Source organism: Mustela erminea, chromosome 6 (assembly GCF_009829155.1).
Source record: "Mustela erminea isolate mMusErm1 chromosome 6, mMusErm1.Pri, whole genome shotgun sequence".
Taxonomy (NCBI): domain Eukaryota; kingdom Metazoa; phylum Chordata; class Mammalia; order Carnivora; family Mustelidae; genus Mustela; species Mustela erminea.
Window position 1 is genome coordinate 7343266 of NC_045619.1, and position 20754 is coordinate 7364019.

General features: G+C 44.8%; 1 long non-coding RNA gene and 1 other non-coding gene across 2 annotated transcripts; both read left to right on the top strand.

Moving 5' to 3' along the window:
• The first annotated feature begins 595 nt into the window (after positions 1-595).
• On the top strand, positions 596-15685 carry LOC116592723. Its single transcript, XR_004286591.1, has 3 exons — positions 596-1207; positions 1857-1897; positions 15652-15685. It is a non-coding gene; the product is annotated as an uncharacterized LOC116592723 (long non-coding RNA).
• LOC116594645 lies at positions 11314-11420 on the top strand. The gene has a single exon (XR_004287354.1). It is a non-coding gene; the product is annotated as a small nucleolar RNA U13 (small nucleolar RNA).
• Positions 15686-20754: the final 5069 nt, after the last annotated feature.

The window sequence follows — 20754 nt, forward strand, 5'->3', positions numbered from 1 at the left end:
TCTAGTCCTACTGCCCCTTAAGTCCATCATCCCTCCCCTGGATTCCGCTGCAGCTGGGCTCCTCTGGTACCCTAGCCCCTAACTTAGATGGATTAACTCCCCTGCATCACCAGTTTGCAGGCTGGGTGCTCTTTTCTATACCAAATCATCCACTTCTGCCTGGCCTTCCCCCCCAATTATTTTACAAGACCTTTGGGGGAGGGGGCAAAAAGGACGTCACAGTTCCTGTCCTCATAGAGCTTCTATGCCAATGTGATCTAAAGGAAAGGAGCCCAACGCTTTCCGAGCCCCGGCCTGAGGCCCACACGGTGCTAATCGCTTTGACGCCGGCCCGCGACCGGTGACTCTGGGCAGGCCTGAGCTCGCCTCCTCTGCAAAATGGGACGGCAAAGGGTTGCTCCGGCCCCAGGCGGTCCGCGCGCAGAGGTGCAGGGGCCGGCGGTGGAGAGGCGGTGGTCGCGGGGCGGGGCGGGGCCCTGGCCACGTGGCCGGGGGCGCGCGCCCGTTCCGAGCGCCAACCGCCGGCGGTCCCGCCCGTCCCGCCCCGCGGTCCGCCTCCCGGCGCGCGGCCGACCCGCCAGCCCCGAGGCTGGGAGGCTGCAGCCCCCGCCCGAGCGAGCCCGGCGGGAGCTGGGAGGAGCGCGGCACGGGCTCGCCTGGACTGCGGGGCCCCGGCTTTGGGGTGGTGGGGGGGGGGACGGTCCGTGCCGGCCGCGTAGGACCGAGGCGCGGGGACCGAGCGGCCAGCCGGCCTCCAGGAACCATCGAGCTGGAGGCTGGCGGAGCTGGGACACCGCCCCGGGGTTGCGCCCCTGGGGGCGGGGGGCGGCGAGACCCCTCCCCCCTTTGTCTTAGGTACTCGGAGGTGCGGGGCTGCGCCCGGGCCCGAGCCACGAGCACAGAGCCCTGCCCTGAGCGAGCCCTTAAAGTGCCCCGGCTTTGATTGCAACCCCGGTGCGCGGGGGAGCGGGAAAGGGAGTGATGAGCTGGCAGACAAAGCGTAACTGCCATTATTAAGCACCCAGGCTGGCCGGGCGCGGTCACCACCCTTTTTTCTCGAGGTGGCCGCCGAGGCACACGGGACACAAAGCAGGTGCCCTAGGACTGTGGAAGAGGCAGAGCCGGGATGCGAACCTGGGACTTTTGGCTCTTGGCCCAGTGCGCCAGGCTGAGGAAAACGTGTACTTTGAAAACCGGGAAAGGTTTGGTGAGTGGCAGTAACTGAGCGAGCTCTGCCCTCATCGCCCTGGGGAAGACGTTTGATTTTTTTTTTTTTTTTAATAGGCCACACTTTCCTCCTCCGTAAAAATGTCCCGACTTAGGAAAACTAATAACCAATCTGTAAGTAGTGCTTTGCAACGCGGAAAGCACTTTCAGTTACGTTGTCATAGATAATGCCTCACAATGAACTCCCCAAGTAAGCTTTTTTCTTAACCTCCTTGGACGGACGAAGGAATTGTGTCCTAGAGAGGTTTGTTAGGTCTGGGAGCAGTGACCCCTATTGAATAAATCAGAGGTTTTTCAGGATAACTGCCTTGGATGGGCATAATGCTCAGAAACTCAAACATCCTGTGATATCATCTGCTAGTCTAGAATGATACCTTTGCTGGATCTCCTAGCCCTCCCCAACTTCCAGCATCTCTAGCCCAGAAACCCAAATGGCCACCGTGGAGCTATGACTATGAATGTTTCTTTCCGGTTTGGGCTGGGCTATGGGGAGTCCTTTAGGCAAAGCCCAAACTGAGAGGGAGTTGTTGACTGAATACAGAAAATTTCAACTGTTTTGGGTTTTCTGAGTAATGATTATTCTGAGGGCATTGGTAACATAGTAATGATTTTGTCCTTCCTGTTGACAGGTCCACCTCCTAGCAAATCGTTTGGAATGAACATGAGAAATGTAAGTAGGGATTTTTAAGTATCCATTAAAGGAGCCTAAATTGTTTATGAACTGATGGCAGTTAATTTGGTGATACCATTTCTGGGTGTATACAGTTAATTGGGAGTTAATTATCACACGCCCATTTTAAGGCGTGAAGAGGGGTCTACACAGGTCTGTCACCACAAGCACTGACAAATCTCCTGAGAGATGCTATTTTTATTTACTTTTTGTTTCCTAAGGTCTGTGATGTGTGGCAGGTGTTTTCTGGCATAAGTGTTTTCCTTTATCCTGTAACCACCTTTATCCTCACAACAAACTTAAAAGGCAGGAGGCATTCTTATCTTTTTAAGAACTGAGGCTTAAGCTTAAGAAGACTAAGTAAACCCTTCCTCCCGGTGCCAAAACAACTTTTCACTAAACCACACCTTTCATGTCATTGACCCAGGTTCAGAGTCAACAGATACTTAATGAATGTCTACTTACCCCAGGTGCTTTCAAGTATTTTATTGAATCCTCATGACAACCCACCATGCCTTTTGCTCGTTTCAGCTGATCACCTTAAAATCAATTAGCAAGGCTTCTAAAAAAACAGCCCACTCCCTCTGGTAGGACAGGAGATAAGCATTTGTAAATCCATGGGAATGTTTATTGGCCCTCTTTCTAAATATGACGGGTACTGGGGGGCTGGCAACAGCAGCTGTTCCCGTGGTCCTATCCTGACGTCTCCAAAAGAGTGGTGTGAAGCAAAAATGTGGGACTTCCGTGGGCAAATGGAACTAGAGGAGCGTTTTTTTTTTTTTTTTTTAAGATTTTATTTATTTATTTGATACAGAGAGATCACAAGTAGGCAGAGAGGCAGGCAGAGAGAGAGAGAGGAGGAAGCAGGCTCCCCGCTGAGCAGAGAGCCCGATGCGGAACTCAATCCCAGGACCCCAAGATGATGACCTGAGCCGAAGGCAGCGGCTTAACCCACTGAGCCACCCAGGTCCGCTGGAGGAGCGTTTTCTTCTACTGATGACAATTAAGTCTGAAAATGCCATTGGTTTCCTGTGATAGATGCACACATAGGGATTAATATGGGACTCGCCATTGATCCGATCCTTGGATCAAGTAGGTGTTACTTACGAAAAAGCATCAGGTGGAAATTCTGACATGGCTATAAGCCAGGCTGTGGGAAGGTGCTGGATAGGTGGGCAGGGAGGGTTCCAAGTTTGAAGGGCCTTGAATGTTATTCTAAGACATTTGCGTGTTAATATGTGGGCAGTGGGAGCCACGACAGTGTTTGAAAGGGCAGTGACGTGATAGGTATGTGCTGTAGGTGGGGGTCTGCGGCCCAGCGGAGGAGGGATTGGAGCAGGTGGAACGGAAGCAGGGAGGCCAGGAAAAGAACTGTTGCAGTTAGTTAATTGGAATGACTGCGGAAGTGTCCAGTAACTGATAAAAATGCTAACCTCTGTCATCTACCGAGCTCTTCCTGTGTGGCCAGATTCTCTGCGAGGGGCTTGTACGCATTACCTTATGTACCCTTTAAGCTAAATATTTTTATCCCCATTTTACAGGGTAGGAGGCTATGAAGATGGCTTGTATGAAGTCACACAGTGACTAAAAGTGGTAGAGCCAGAGTTCAAGTCCACATCCATCTGATCTAAAGCCTTAGGGCTGCAAATCTAAGTCTGTGTTGCAAACTTAAACACCTGTGACTAGGTCTAGGCAGACTATCTGGATCTTTGTACAGCAGAACTTGCCATATAAAGTACCAGCCTAGTTGATCTGTATCTGAAACGTATCCTAAATCTGCCCTCTTACCTCCTTGGCTTGCCATGCCAGATGAGTGAACATGAGTTTCTGCCCGCGGTCCTAATAGATGTCTAACTATTTTCCCAGTGGCCTCGCTTGCCAGCCTAAAACCTATTTTACATCTAATAGCCTGACTGATCTCTTTAAAATCTCTATTAGGGTGGGCACCTGGGTGGCTCAGTCAGTTAAGCATCTGACTCTTTTTTGATAGATCACAAGTAGGCAGAGCAGCAGGCAGAGAGAGAAGGGGAAACAGGCTCCCCACTGAGCAGAGAGCCCGATGTGGGGCTTGATCCCAGGACCCTGATACTGTGACCTGAACCGAAGGCAGACGCTTAACCCACTGAGCCACCCAGGTGCCCCCAAGCGTCTGGCTCTTGATTTAGGCTCAGGTCATGATCCCAGGTCCTGGGATCCGGCCTGACATCTGGCTCTATGCTCAGTGCAGAGTCTGCTCAAGATTCTCTCTCCCTCTCTCTCTCTCTCTGCCCCTCCCCTGCACTTGTGCGTACACTCTCTCTCTCTTTCAAATAAATAAAATCTTTCAAAAATATATATATTAGAATATATATTTTAATCTTTAATTTAGTTAATCTTATTTAAATTTTTGTAAAATGTATATATTAGTCAAGGGTACCTGGCTGGCTCAATCAGTAGAAAATACAACTTCTTTTTTTTAAAGATTTTATTTATTTATTTATTTGACAGAGAGAGCGATCACAGAGAGGCAGGCAGAGAGGGGGAAGCAGGCTCCCCGATGAGCAGAGAGCCAGATGAGGGGCTCGATCCCAGGACCCTGAGATCATGACCTGAGCCAAAGGCAGATGCTTAACCATCTGAGCCACCCAGGTATCCCTAAGATTTTATTTCTAAGTAATCTCTACACCCAACATGGGGCTCAAACTCACAATCTTGAGACCAAGAGTCACATGCTCCCCTAATGAACTAGCCAGGGCCTCATGTGCTCTCTGTTTTCTTCCACTGATCTGCGTGCGTGTTTTTGTGCCAGTTGCATGCTACTACAAGTACAACAGCTTCGGAGCCTGTCTTGAACCCTGGGACTGTGATAACTCCTGTTTGCTCTTCTTCCTCCGGATTGCTGGGCTACTCAGGGTCTTTTGTGGTTCCCTACACATTTTAGCATTATTTGTTCTAATTTTGAGAAAAACAATATCCACCTTTTTTTTTTTTTTTTTAAAGATTTTATTCATTCATTTGAAAGAGACAGAGAAAACACAAGCAGGCGGAGAGGCAGAAGGAGAGGGAGCCCAATTCAGGGCTCAATCCTAGGACCTAGGATCATGATCTGAGCCAAAGGCAGACACCCAACCACGTGGGCCACCCAGGTGCCCCAACAGCCACCCTCTTAATTTTAAGTGAAAGCAGATCCCTTATCTTGCCCTCCTCTGCTTCCTGGCACCTTGGACATGGCATGGCAATTTGAGGTTCTTAATAAAACTCATGGAATGAAAGACTCTAGTCATGATACAAATACACCTATATTATTATTATTATTATTTTTAAAGATTTTATTTATTTATTTGACAGAGATCACAAGTAGGCAGAGAGGCAGGCAGAGAGAGAGAGAGGAGGAAGCAGGCTCCCCGCCGAGCAGAGAGCCCGATGCGGGGCTCGATCCCCGCACCCTGAGATCAGGACCTGAGCCAAAGGCAGAGGCTTTAACCCACTGAACCACCCAGGCATCCAAAATACAACTATATTATTAACAAAAAGCTAGGATCTGTTCTCTGCCACTCACAATTCCTTCTGCAAATCCTGAAGCAGAAGTACTTCTCGCCACTAAATATATCCCCATATGTCCGCTTTTCTGCATTCCTACGGCTCCCGTCCTTCTCCGGCTCCTGACTGGCTCTCTCTGAGACACCACGACCGCCTCCAAGCTGGTCGCCTCAATCACCGGCCTCAGGCCTTCTCTCCTGACTGCACACTGGTATCTGCGGAAGCAAAGAATGAGGTGTGTTATTAGGGCAGAAGTGTTTATTTATGTTTATGATGTCTCCGGAAAATGTGCTAGCTGGCCCTAGTGTGTGCGTGTGCTAGGTTGCTAGAACAGAATCCCACAGATGGTGCAGCTTAAACAGCCGAGAGTTATTTTCTCGCAGTTCCCGGGGGTCAGAAGCCTAAGATTCAAGTGACGGGCGCTTTTCCTTTCTCTGAGGCCTCACTCGTGGGCTTGCAGATGCCGCCTTCTCGCAGTGTCCTCATGTGGTCATTTCTCTTTCTCTCTTTCTTTCTTTCTTTTTTAAGATTTTATTTATTTATTTGACAGAGATCACAAGTTGGCAGAGAGGCAGGCAGAGAGAGAGGGGGAAGCAGGCTCCCCACGGAGCAGAGAGCCCGATGCGGGGCTCGATCCCAGGACTCTGGGATCATGACCTGAGCGGAAAGCAGAGGCTTTAACCCACTGAGCCACCTAGGCGCCCCTCATGTGGTCATTTCACCAAATGTGTGCATACATTTGTGTCCTCATCTCTTCTTACAAGGACACCAGTCAGACTGGGTGAGGGCCCACCTGCGGGACCTGGTTTTACCCTGACTACGGCTTTACCCGCCCTATCCCTAAATACAGTCAGAGTCTGACATACTGGGGTTAGAATCTGATCACAGGAATTGAAAAGGGGGCGGGACGCAATTCAGCCCATTCCACAAAGGACATCGGTCTGATACTGCACAAAGCTGCGGGCTTGAGGCCGTTTCAATGCAAGCTCACATTACATTCCTTTAGATAACCTCCTGCCTGTGCAAAGCTGAGGTGGCGGTGGTGGTTGTGATAAAAAAAGTTTTGTGCGGGGGCGCCTGGGGGGCTCAGTCAGTTAAGCGGCTGCCTTTGCTGGGGTCATGATTCTAGGGTCCTGGGATCAAGCCCCGCATCGAGCTCCCAGCTCTGCGGGGAGCCTGCTTCTCCCTCTCCCTCTGCCTGCAGTTCCATTTGTGCTTTCTCTCTGTCTCGCTGTCAAATAAATAAATTAAATCTTGAACAATTTTTTTTTAGAAAAGTTTTGTGCCTAGATGAATGTGAAACAGGAAATGGGTCCTGCTTCCAAGGTTTGACAAGGTGTGTGGTGTCAAACAGCCATTAAGTTCTTAGGACATAGGGGTGCCTGGATGGCTCAGTGGGTTAAAGCCTCTGCCTTTGGCTCCGGTCATGATCCCAGGGTCCTGGGATCGAGCCCTGTATCAGGCTCTCTGCTCCGTGGGGAGCCTGCTTCCTTCTCTCTCTGCCTGCCTCTCTGCTTACTTGTGATTTCTGTCAAATAAATAAATAAAATCTTTAAAAAAAAAAAAGTTCTTAGGACATAAATACTTACTGAATTTGTTTGCTTGTTTGTACTTAATGAACAGAACTAGTAGGTATTTCTATAGGCCTAGGAGGTCATGAAACGATTATAGAAACACTAGATGCCCCAAGATTGTGAAAATTCGGGAACCTCCTTTACTCCAAATGGGTCAGTGGATCCCAGAGATCAGAAACACCAGGGAAGATTTTTTTTTTAAAGATTTTATTACTTATTTGACAGAGAGAGACACACAGTGAGAGAGGGAACACAAGCAGGGGAAGTGGGAGAGGGAGAAGCAGGCTCCCGTCAAGCAGGGAGCCCGACACGGGGCTTGATCCCAGAACCCTGGGATCATGACCTAAGCTGAAAGCAGACGCTTAAGGACTAAGCCACCCAGGTACTCCACCAGGGAAGATTTTAATTAAGCAGATTTCTCCAGGTCCCACCCTGGACCTATTGAAGAAATATTTGGGACTTGAGCCTTGGGTCAATTTTGGGATCCACTGGTCTAAGCTAACCCCTTCATGAAGGCCTAGAAAGGGAAATGTTTTGCCAGAGGTCACGCAGCAAGTTAGCGGCTGAGCTACACCTGGAATTGAGATTGTAATGAAACCAGATTTTCTTTCCCTTCTTGAACATTTCTCATATCCATACCTGCAAATGTCAGGGCCATCTGCTGCTTAAAGACATATATGATCCTGACCTCAATGACAGATGGAAATTACATGGAGAGACTTCGTGTTAAATACATCAGTTGCATTTTTTAAAAAGATTATTTATTTATTTATTTGAGAGAGCATGGGGAGGGGCAGAGGGAGAGGGACAAACAGACTCTGGGCTGAGCAGGGATGTGGGGCTCCATCCCATGACCCTGAGATCATGACCTGAGCAGAAATCAAGAGTCGGATGCTTCACTGAGCACCCCCCAGGCCCCCCACATCAGTCACATTTAAAAAATTTATATCATGTAAGATCTATATGAGGAAAACCGTGAAGCTCTGATGAAAGATCTTAAAGGGGAATTAAGTAAATGGAGAGATAGTTCATGTTTTTGAATAGGAAAACTCAATATTGCCAAGATGTCCATTCTTTCCAACTTGGTCTATAGATTCAGTTCAATCCCAGTCAAAATCCCATAAGTTCTTCTGTGGATGTTGACAGGTTCTAGAGTTTGTATGTAGAGGCAAAAAGAATAGTCAACTCAGTATTGAAGTGATGTAGGCAGGCCAGGTCTGAGAATCTGGAGGGGTCCTGTAGGACCAGCCAGGACAGTCCCAGGATGCATTGAGGAGTCATCAAATGGGGACAGCATCGCCGGTAGGAGGAGAGTTTATTGAAAGTATAGAGACAGTGCGGGTACAGACAGAATGTCTGGGAAACTTGGAAAAGAAAGAGAGTCTCATCTTTGTTCAAATTTTTTCTCTGCAAAGGGGTGTTAACTGAGGATTATAGTCTGGTGTCTGTGTCCCCTTAGACAACCAGGAACTGGTTAGATGAGTCCTGGGTGCTCTTCCTTGGAGCTGGGGAATCTTGGTGTCGATGCCTTGCACCAGTGATCTGGAATATGCATGTGATGGCTTGTCTGGTCCTTCTCACCTGGTCCTTTCTTAGATGTCATCTATTCTAGAGAAACTGTCAACTCCTTATCCCTTATAAGGAAGATATGCACTATTTGCCTTCTGAGGTTTGTGTAAAAGTAGGGGTGTAGGTCCTAGCAAGAATGGAAGCAGGCTGGGCATTTGGGTGGCTCAGTGTCTTAAAGCCTCTGCCTTCGGCTCAGGTCATGGTCCCAGGGTCCTGGAATCAAGCCCCGCATCGGGCTCTCTGCTCCGCAGGGAGCCTGCTTCCTCCTCTCTCTCTGCCTGCCTCTCAGCCTACTTGTGATCTCTGTCAAATAAATTAATAAATAAAATCTTTAAAAAAAAAAGAATTAGGAGAAAGTAATTAAAAAGAATAGAAGCAGGAAAAGGAGGAAAAAGCGGATTTCTCTGAGGTCTTTCAGTTTCCCTATCTCAAGAGGACCAACACTACCCAACTTCCAAGACTTCCTATAAGGCTATAGTAATCAAGCCAATGGTACTGATGAAGAATAGAGAAATGGGTCAGTGGAGCAGAATAGAGAGGCCAGAAATAGAGCCGCATAAAAACAGCTAACTGCTTGATCAAGGAGAAGAGGCAATACAATGGAGCCAGGAGTCTTTTTAACAAACGGTGCTGGAACAACTGGACATCTGTATGCAAAAAAAATGAATCCAGACAGAGACCGATCACCCTCAACAAAATTTAACTTAAAATGGATCATAGATCTACAAGTAAAATGCAAAACTGTGAAACCCCTAGAAGATAACATAGGGGAAAATCTGGATGATCATGGTGATGGTGATGACTTTTTTTTTAAAGATTTTATTTATTTATTTGACAGACAAAGATCACATGTAGGCAGAGAGGCAGGCAGAGAGAGAGGAAGGGAAGCAGGCTTGGTGGGATCCTGACCTGAGCCGAAGGCAGAGGCTTAACCCACTGAACCACCTAGGCGCCCCAAGCTTTTTAGGTACAACAAAGGCATGATCCATGTAAGAAATGACCAATAAACTAGACTTCATTAAAATTAAAAAGTTTTGCCCTGCAAAGGACATTGTCAAGAGAATGAAAAGCCAGACTGGGTGAAAATATTTGCAAAAGACATATCTGGTAAAGGATTATTATCCACAATATACAAAGAACTCTTAAAATGCAATGATAAGGGGCACCTGGGTGCCTCAGTCATTAAGCATCTGTCTTTGGCTTGGGTCATGATCCTAGGGTCCTGGATCAAGTCCCGCATCGGACTCCCCGCCTGCTTGGTAGGGAGCCTGCTTATCCCTTTCCCACTCCCTCTGCTTGTGTTCCTTCTCTCGCTCTAATAAATAAAATCTTTAAAGAAAAATGCAATGAGAAGAGAACAACCTTTAAAAAAATGGGCCAATGGGGCGCCTGGGTGGCTCAGTGGTTTAAAGCCTCTGCCTTCGGCTCAGGTCATGATCCCAGGGTCCTGGGATCGAGCCCCACATTGGGCTCTCTGCTTGGCAGGGAGCCTGCTTCCCTTCCTCTCTCTCTACCTGCCTCTCAGCCTACTTGTGATCTCTGTCTGTCAAATAAATAAATAAATAAAATTAAAAAAAAAAAATGGGCCAAAGATTTTAACAGACTCAGAACAGATGGCAAGTAAGCACATGAAAAGATGCCCTACATCAAGTAACCCCAATGAAATTAAAACAACAATGAGATGCCTCTTTACACGTATTGGAACCCCCAAAATCTAGAACACTGACAACATCAAATGCTCTCGAGGATATGGAGCATCAGGAACTCACATTCATTGCTGGTGGGAATGCAAAATGGCACAGCTGCTTTGGAAGACGGATTGATGGTTTCTCACAAAGCTAACCATAATCTAACCATACCATCCAGCAACTTTGCTTCTTGGTGTTTACTCCAAGGAGCTGAAGACTTATGTCCACAAGAAAACCCGCATATGGATGTCCATAGCAGTTGCCAAAACTTGGAAGCAACCGAGTTCTTCAGGAGGTGAATGGATAAATAAACTGTGGTCCATTCACATAATGGGGAATTTTTCACCGCTAAAAAGAAATGAGTTATCAAGCCATGAGAAGACACGGAGGAACCTTAAATGCATATAACTAAGTGAAAGAAATCTGAAAAGACTACCTGCTATATGATTCCGCTTGTTTGACATCTGGAACAGGCAAAACCATGGAGATAATAAAAAAGATGAGTGGTTGGGGCGCCTGGGTGGCTCAGTGGGTTGAAGCCTCTGCCTTCGGCTCGGGTCACGATCCTGGGGTCCTGGGATTGAGCCCTGCATCGGGCTCTCTGCTCGGCGGGGAGCCTGCTTCCTCCTCTCTCTCTGCCTGCCTCTCTGCCTCCTTGTGATTTCTGTCTGTCAAATAAACAAATAAATCTAAAAAAAAAAAAAAAAGATGAGTGGTTGCCATGAGTTGGGGGAGGGAGAGATCAAGAGGACACTGAAGATTTTTAGGGTATAAGATATTCTATGTGATGCCATCCTGGTGGATATAGATCCTACATTTGTCCAAACCCCTAGAATGGGCAACACCCAGGTGAACCCTCATGTCAGCTGTGGACTTTGGATGATAATGAGGGATCAGTGTAGGTTCACAATGTAACAAGTGTCCTGCTCTGGTGGGGATGTTGATGGGGGGAGACAATGGATGTGTGGGGGCAAGGGATGTAGAGGAAATCTCTGTACTTTCCACTCAATGTAGCTTTGAACCTAAAACCACTCTAAAAATTGAAAGTCTATTAAAAAGATTGTAGATACTTTTATACCTCCTAGATGTGACTACTGGGAGTTCATGCTATTCTTGTGTGAGCTGTACTACCCTCAAAGCTTATCACAACACTGGCACATGACCTGTCTGATGTGGGAGGAAAAAATCTGTCTAGAAGTCAATAAACAAGTTTATGAATACCCATTGGTAGCACAGTCCCATTTAGTGAAGCAAAAAGAGAATTGTATTATATTATATAATGCTAAGTAATCGAAGCTATTTTAATGAGTCATTACCAGGGACCTATTGAAAGACACAGGGGACAATATAAGGGAAATATAAAATGTTCCTGGGGTGCCTGGCTGGCTCATTTGGTAGAGCCTGCAGCTCTTGATATCAGGTTTGTGAGTTTGAGCCCCATGTTGGATGTGGAGCTTACTTAAAATAATATTAATAATAAATCAGTGAGATCATACAATTGTCTTTCTCTAATTGAGTTATTTCACTTAGCATAACACCTTCTAGTTCCATCCATATCGTTGCAAATGGCAAGGTTTTTGTTTTTTGATGGCTGCATAGTATTCCATTGTGTGTGTGTGTGTGTGTATCACATATTCTTTATCCATTCATCTGTTGATGGACATCTAGGCTCTTTCCATAGTTTGGCTATTGTGGACATTGCTGCTATAGACATTGGGGTACAGGTGCCCCTTCGGATCACTACATTTGTATTTTTGGGGTAAATACCCCATAGTGCAATTGCTGGGTCATAGGGCAGCTCTATTTTCAACTTTTTGAGGAACCTCCATGCTGCTTTCCAGAATGGTTGCACCAGCTTACATTCCTGTCAGCACTGTAGGAGGGTTCCCCTTTCTCTGCATCCTCATTAACACCTTCCATTTCCTGAGTTGTTAATTTCAGCCATTTTGACTGGTGTGAGGTGGTATCTCACTGTGGTTTCGATTTGTACTTCCCTGATGCCTAGTGATGATGAGCACTTTTTCATTTGTCTGTTGGCCATTTGGTTGTCTTTGCCAAAACGTCTGTTCATGTTTTCTGCTTATTTCTTGATTGGATTATTTGTTCCTTGGGTGTTGAGTTTGATATGTTCTTTATAGATTTTGGATACTGGCCCTTTATCTGATATGTCATTTGCAAATATATTCTCCCATTCTGTCAGTTGTCTTTTTGGTTTTGTTGACTGTCTCCCTTTTTTGTGCAAAAGCTTTTTATCTTGATGAAATCTCAATAGCTCATTTTTTAAATGTTGAAGTTATAGTTTTTTATTTGCAGGGTCCATGAAGTTGTATTTAAAAATTATTATGGGGCGCCTGGGTGGCTCAGTGGGTTAAGCCGCTGCCTTCGGCTCAGGTCATGATCTCAGGGTCCTGGGATCGAGTCCCATATCGGGCTCTCTGCTCAGCGGGGAGCCTGCTTCCTCCTCTCTCTCTCTGCCTGCTTCTCTGCCTACCTGTGATCTCTCTCTGTCAAATAAATAAATAAAATCTTTAAAAAAAAAAAATAAAAATTATTATGGATCAAGAAATTATTTCAACCACTATTAGCATACTATTGATGAAAACAAATGGGTTATATTATAAATTTTGTTAATTAGAAAAATCACATTTTTTATTTTAGATGCATCTTTTTTTTTTTTTTTTTAAGATTTTATTTATTTATTTGACTGAGAGAGATCACAAGTAGGCAGAGAGGCAGGCAGAGAGAGAGGGGGAAGCAGGCTCCCAGCCAAGCAGAGAGCCCGATGTGGGACTCGATCCCAGGACCCCGAGATCATGACCTGAGCCGAAGGCAGCGGCTTAACCACTGAGCCACCCAGGTGCCCTAGATGCATCTTTTTTCAATAGATCATCTTTGCCCTTGCTTCCTTTGCCTTTGGCCATGTTTCTGGGAGGAAGTTGCTGTGGCTAAGGTCAAAGAGGTTGCTGCCTGTGTTCTCCTCAAGGATTTGGATGGATTCCTTTCTCCCATTTAGTTCTTTCATCCATATCGAGTGTATTTTTGTGTGTGGTGTAAAGAAATGGTCCAGGTTCATTCTTCTGCATGTGGCTGTCCGATTTTCCCAACACCATTTGTTGAAGAGACTGTCTTTTTTCCTTTGGACATTCTTTCCTGCTTTGTCAAACATTAGTTGACCATAGAATTGAGGGTCCAGGGGTGCCTGGGTGGGCTCAGTGTGTTGAAGCCTCTGCCTTTGGCTCGGGTTGTGATCCCAGGGTCCTGGGATCAAGCCCCGTGTCGGGTTCTCTGCTCAGCGGGAAGCCTGCTTCTCTTCCTCTCTCTCTCTCTGCCTGCCTCTCTGCCTACTTGTGATCTCTGGCTGTCAAATAAATAAATAAAATCTTAAAAAAAAAAAAAGAGTTGAGGGTCCATTTCTGGGTACTCTATTCTGTTCCACTGATATATGTGTCTTTTTTTGTGCCAGTACTATGCTGTCTTGGTGATCACAGCTTTGTAATAGAGCTTGAAGCCCGGCATTGTGATGCCACCAGCTTTACTTTTCTTTTTCAACATTCCTCTGGGTTTTCGGGTTTTTTCTGGTTTCATACAAATTTTAGGATTATTTGTTCCATTTCTTTGAAAGAAGTTGATGATATTTTGATAGGGTTTGCTTTAAATGTTTAGATTGCTCTAGGTAGCACAGACATTTTCACAATTTTTTCTTCCAATCCATGAGCATGGAATGTTTTTCCTTTTTTTAAAATATATTTTTTAAAATACTTTATTTATTTATTTGACAGACAGAGATCAGAAGTAGGCAGAGAGGCAGGCGGGGTGGGGGGAGCAGGCCCCCTGCTGAGCAGAGAGCATGATTCGGGGCTTGATCCCAGGATCCTGGGATCATGACCTGAGCTGAAGGCAGAGGCCTTAACCCACTGAGCCACCCAGGTGCCCCATGGAATGTTTTTCCATTTCTTTGTGTCTTCCTTTATTTCTTTTGTGAGTATTCTATAGTTTTCTGAGTATAGATTCTTTGCCTCTTTGGCTAGATTTATCCCTAGGTGTCTTATGGTTTTGGGGGCAACTGTAAATGGGATTGACTCCTTAACTTGTCTTTCTTCTGTCTTCTTGTTCATGTATAGAAATGCAACTGATTTATGGGCGCCTGGGTGGCTCAGTGGGTTAAGCCGCTGCCTTCGGCTCAGGTCATGATCTCAGGGTCCTGGGATCGAGTACCGCATCGGGTTCTCTGCTCCGTGGGGAGCCTGCTTCCTCCTCTCTCTCTCTCTGCCTGCCTCTCTGCCTACTTGTGATCTCTCTGTGTCAAATGAATAAATAAAATCTTAAAAAAAAAAAAAAGAAATGCAACTGATTTAATAGAAGTTTATAAATATTTTTGTTCATATCGGGCTTAACCTGAACTCCATACTGTGTTGTATCTTTCTGTGTCTAAATTCAGAGATACCATCTTGCTGGTTTGGGGTAGATTACAGAGCAGTTCAGGCCCATGGGGTTTAAGCTCACCCACAGTTCTTTAGTAATATTTGAGGACTTCCTCTGAGAAGCATCCTGGTCTCACTCAGAAAATACTTTTGGGGGAGCCTGGGTGGCTCAGTGGGTTGAGCCTCTGCCTTTGACTCAGGTCATGGTCTTAGGGTCCTGGGATCGAGCCCCGCATCGGGCTCTGCTCTGCAGGGAGCCTGCTTCCCCCCACCCCCTGCATGCCTCTCTGCCTACTTGTGATCTCTTTCTGTCTGTCATATAAATAAATAAAATATTTTTTTTTAAAAAAGAAAGAAAATTAAAAAAAAAAAAAAAAGAAATGCAACTGATTGGGGCACCTGGGTGGCTTAGTGGGTTAAGCCTCTGCCTTTGGCTCAGGTTATGATCTCAGGGTCCCTTGCTCAGCAGGGAGATTGCTCCCCCACCCCGCCCCCCGCCTGCTTCTCTGCCTATTTGTGATCTGTCTCTCTGTCAAATAAATAAATACAATCTTAAAAAAAAAAAAAAGAGGGTGCCTGGGTGGCTCAGTGGGTTAAACCGCTGCCTTCAGCTCAGGTCATGATCTCAGGGTCCTGGGATCGAGTCCCGCATCGCGCTCTCTGCTCAGTGGTGAGCCTGCTTCCTCCTCTCTCTGTCTGCCTCTCTGCCTACTTGTGATCTCTGTCTGTCAAATAAATAAATAAAATCTTTAAAAAAAATAAAGAAATGCAACTGATTTCTGTGCATTGATTTTATATCCTGACACTTTACTGTGTTCCTGTATGAGTTCTAGCAGTTTTGGGGTGGAGTCTTCTGGGTTTTCCACATAAAGTATCATATCATCTGCCAGCTTACTTTTTAAAACAGTTTAAAAAAAGGACAATCATATCTTACATTTACCCACATACTTGCCATTTTCAGTGTACTTTTTTTCTTCCTATAGGTTTGCATTTTCATCTCTCCCTCCAGGCTGAAGAACTTCTTTTAGCATTTCTTGGAGTAAGTGTCTGCTGCTGGCTGCAAATTATCCTAGACTTTGCTTATCTGAAAATGTTTATTTTATTAAGAATTTTTATATAATTGTGGTAAAACACCCATAAGATTGACCATTTTATTTATTTTTTATTTTCTTATTTTTAATTTTTATTTTTTCATGATTTACCATCTTAAAAGTGTACAGTGACATTAAGTACATTCACATTTTTTTTTAAAGATTTTATTTATTTATTTGACAGAGAGAAATCACAAGTAGGCAGAGAGGCAGGCAGAGAGAGAAGAAGGGAGGCAGGCTCCCTGCTGAGCAGAGAACCCCATGTGGGGCTCGAACCCAGAGAGCTCAATGCGGGGCTCAAACCCACGACCAGAGCCAGAGGCAGAGGCTTTAACCCACTGAGCCACCTAGGTGCCCTGGGGATAGAGTTTATTTAAAAAAAAAAAAAAAAAAAAAGGCCACCTATGGAATGGGAGAAAATACCTTCAAGTCATATATCTGATAAGGGTTAACAACCAGAATATATAAAGAACTCCGACAACTCAAATAAAACAAAACTCCAAATAACCCAATTAAAAAATGGGCAAAGTATTTGAATAGAACTTCACCAAAGAAGATACACAGATGGCCGACAAGTGCTCGAAAAGATGCTCAGCACCGCCTGTCCTCACTCAGGGAAATGCAAATCAGAACCACCACAGGAAATAACAAGTGTTGGCAAGGATGTGGAGAAATCAGAGCCCATCTCTATTGCCGTTGGGAATGAAGAATTATACAGCTGCTATGGGAAATAGGATGGTGGTTCCTCAAAAAACTAAAAATGGAAAAAAGCCAGATATTTTACTTCTGAGTATATATCCAGAAGAATTGAAAGCAGGGTCTTGAAGAGATAATTATGTATTTATTTATATTTATTTTTAAGGATTTTATTTATTTATTTGAGTGAGAGAGAGCGAGAGAGGGCGTGAATGGAGGGTTGGGAAAGGGAGAGGGAGAAGCAGGCTCTCCACTGAGCAGGAAGCCCAATGCGGGGCTCGATCCCAGGACCCTGGAATCATGACTTGAGCCAAAGGCAGACGCTTAACTGACTGAGCCACCCAGGTGTCCCTTGAAGAGATATTTATACACCCATATTTACAGCAGCATTGTTTGTAGTAGCCCAAAGTACAAACATCCAAGTGTCCATGACAGATTTAATAAATAATATACACATACATATGTATATTCATATATATAATGTGTGTCTATACAATATTTCAAAATGTGTATATACACATATTTTATATGTCTATTATACATATATTACATAAAACACATATATATTTGAATGTGTGTGTCTACGTATACACAGAGGAATGTTATTCAGTCTTAAAAAGGAAGGAAATTTTGTGTTATAGATGTGATGAACCACTAAATTCTCCTGAAACCAGTCTTAAACTATATGTTAACCAACTAGAATTTATTTATTTTATTCTTTTAAAAGATTTTATTTATTTATTTGACAGAGATCACAAGTAGGCAGAGCGGGGTGGGGGGGGGGAAGCAGGCTCCCTGCTGAGCAGAGAGCCTGATGTGGGGCTCGATCCCAGGACCCTGGGATCATGACCTGAGTTGAAGGCAGAGGCTTTAATACACTGAGCCACCCAGGCGCCCCAACCAACTAGAATTTAAATAAAAATTTGGAAAAAAATAAAAAAGATCAGATACATGCTACAATATGCATTAACCTTATATTAAATGAAATAAGCCACTCAGAAAAAAGCGAACACTGCATTATTCTGTTTGTACGTGGTACCTAGTCAAATGCGTAGCGACAGAAATTAGAAAGGTGCTTGCCAGGGGCTGGTGGGGGTGGGGATGAGTTCTCATTGAGTGGGTACAGAGTTTCAGATTTGCAAGATGAAATAAGTCCTTGTCAGTATCCAGTAGTTGTAAGACAGCGTGAATGTATCTAACACTATTGAACTATACACATAAAAACTGTTACATGTTTAATTTTATGTTATCCATATTCTCTCACAACTTTTAAAAAATCTTTGGGAGAGGAAAAAGAACACTAATTCCAATGTCCAGGTTTTAGTAATTATGAACAAGGCTGCTACATACATTCTTTTTTTTTTTTTTTTAAGATTTTATTTATTTATTTGGCAGAGAGAAATTACAAGTACACTGAGAGGCAGGCAGAGAGAGAGAGAGAAGGAAGCAGGCTCCCTGCTGAGCAGAGAGCCCGATGCGGGACTCGATCCCAGGACCCTGAGATCATGACCTGAGCCGAAGGCAGCGGCTTAACCCACTGAGCCACCCAGGCGCCCCATGCTACATACATTCTTGTATAGGTTTTTGTGTGAACATAAGTTGTGCTCTCTTTGGGGTAAATACCTAGAATTAAGATTGCTCAGTTACAAGGTGAGTAAGGGTATGTTTAACTTTTTTTTTTTTTTAAGATTTATTTATTTATTTATTTGACAGAGAGAGAGAGATCAGAAGTAGGCAGAGAGGCAGGCAGAGAGAGGGGGGAAGCAGGCTCCCTGCTGAGCAGAGAGCCCCATATGGGGCTTGATCCCAGGACCCTGGGATCATGACCTGAGCTGAATGCAGAGGCTTTAATCCACTGAGCCACCCAGGCACCCCTCCTGAAACTAGTCTCAACACTATATGTTAACCAACTAGAATTTATTTTATATACATATATATGTGTATATATATATATATTTTTTTTTTTAAGATTTTATTTATTTATTTGACATGCAGAGATCACAAGTAGGCAGAGAGGCAGGCAGAGAGAGAGGAGGGAGCAGGCTCTCTGTCAAGCAGAGAGCCTGATGTGGGGCTCAATCCCAGGACCCTTGGATCATGACCTGAGCCAAAGGCAGAGGCTTTAACCCACTGAGCCACCCAGGCACCCCGCTGGATTATATTTTAGTTCAATTTTTAGTTATTTGAGGAACCTCCATAATATTTCCTAGGGTGGCTACACCAGGTTACATTCCCTCCAACAAGGCAAAAAAAGTTACCTTTTTTCCTCTCCACATCCTCACCAATACTTGTTATTTCTTATCTTTTTTTAAAAAATTATTTTTGGGGTGCCTGGGTGGCTCCGTGGGTTAAAACCTCTGCCTTCAGCTCAGGTCATGATCCCAGGGTCCTGGGATCCAGCCCCGCATCGGGCTCTCTGCTCAGTAGGGAGCCTGCTTCCCCGTCTCTTTCCTTCTGCCTGCCTCTCTGCCTGCTTGTGATCTCCGTCTGTCAAATAAATAAAATCTTTTAAAAAATTTATTTTCATTTAATTACTGACTGACTTATTTTTAAGTTATCTTCACACCGATTGTGGGGCTTAAACTCAAGGCCCCGATATCGAGATTCACATGCTGTATTGACTGAGTCAGCTAGGTGCCCTTCTTGTTTTTATTTTTTAAATAGATTTGTTCATTTGAGACAGATACAGACAGCAAGAAAGAGAGAGCATCAGCACGGGGAGAAGCAGAGGGAGAGGGAGATGCAGGCTCCCAGCGGAACCAGGAGCCTGATGTGGGGCTTGATCCCAGGACCCTGGGATCGTGACCTGGACTGAAGGCAGAGGCTCAAGCATCTGAGCCCCCCAGGCGCCCCCCTCGTTTTTTGATAGTAGCCGTTGTAGCAGGTGGGAAGTAATGTCTCACTGTGGTTTCGAATTACCATCTGTATGTCTTCTTTGGAAAAATGTCTATTTAGATGCTCTGCCCATTTTTATTTGGATTTTTTTTTAAGAATTGAGTTATATGAGTTGTTTATTTTGGATATTAACTCCTTCGGAGACATAGGATTTGCAACTATTTTCTCCCATTCACTAGGGTTTTTTGGTTTGTTTGTGTGTGTGTGTGTGTGTGTGTAAGTAAACTCTACACCCAGCGTGGGCCTCAAACTCATGACCCTGAGATTCAAGCCTCATGTTCTACTAATTGAGCCAGTCAGGCACTGCATAGATTGCTTTCTCATTTTTTTACAGTTTCCTTTGCTGTGCAAAAAACTTTTTAGCTTGATATTGTCCCACTTATTTCGTTTTTCGTTGCCTTTGTTTTCTTGGATATCAGTTTTTGTTGTATATGTGATTTCCAGATTTTTTCTCCTAGTCTATGACTTGTCTTTTCATTCTTTTTGCAAAGTAAAAGCTTTAAATCTTGGTTAAATCCAATTTATGATTATGGAGTCCTGTGAATAGAGTCCTGTTTAAGAGTTCTTCGCCTAACCCAACGACATGATGATTTTCTCCTGTGTTTTCTTTTTTAATTTAATTTAATTTTTTTTAGAGATGTTATTTATTTATTTGACAGATAGAGATCACAAGCAGGCAGAGAGGCAGGCAGAGAAGAGAGAGAGAAGAGGAAGCAGGCCCCCCCGCCGAGCAGGGAGCCCTATGCGGGGCTCGATCTCAGGACCCTGGGATCATGACCTGAGCCGAAGGCAGAGGCTTTAACCCACTGAGCCACCCAGGCGCCCCTCTCCTGTGTTTTCTTTTTTTTTTTTTTAAGATTTTATTTATTTATTTGTCAGAGAGAGGGGAGTGAGAGTGAGCACAGGCAGACAGAGTGGCAGGCAGAGGCAGAGGGAGAAGCAGGCTCCCTGCCAAGCAAGGAGCCCGATGTGGGACTCGATCCCAGGACCTTGGGATCATGACCTGAGCTGAAGGCAGCTGCTTAACCAACTGAGCCACCCAGGCATCCCTCTCCTGTGTTTTCTTAAATGAGTTTTGTAGTTTTGTGTTTTACATTTAAGTCTATGGCCCGTTTTGAGTTAACTCTTGTAGCCGATGTGGGGTATAAGTTGAGGTGGTTTGCGTGTGGGTATCCAAATTATTTCCGCACCATTTGTTGAAAAAACTTTAATTTCCCATGGAATTAGCCTTTGTGAAACATCGATTGACCATGTTTGTGTGGATCTGTTTCTGGAATCTGTTCCATTCCTTGGGTCCATGTCTGTTCTCCAGAGCCGCACCGTGTTGATCCCTATGCTTTACAGTAAGTCTTAGCATCGGGTCGCGCGGGTTCTAAAGTTTCATTCTTCTCTTTCAAAATTGTC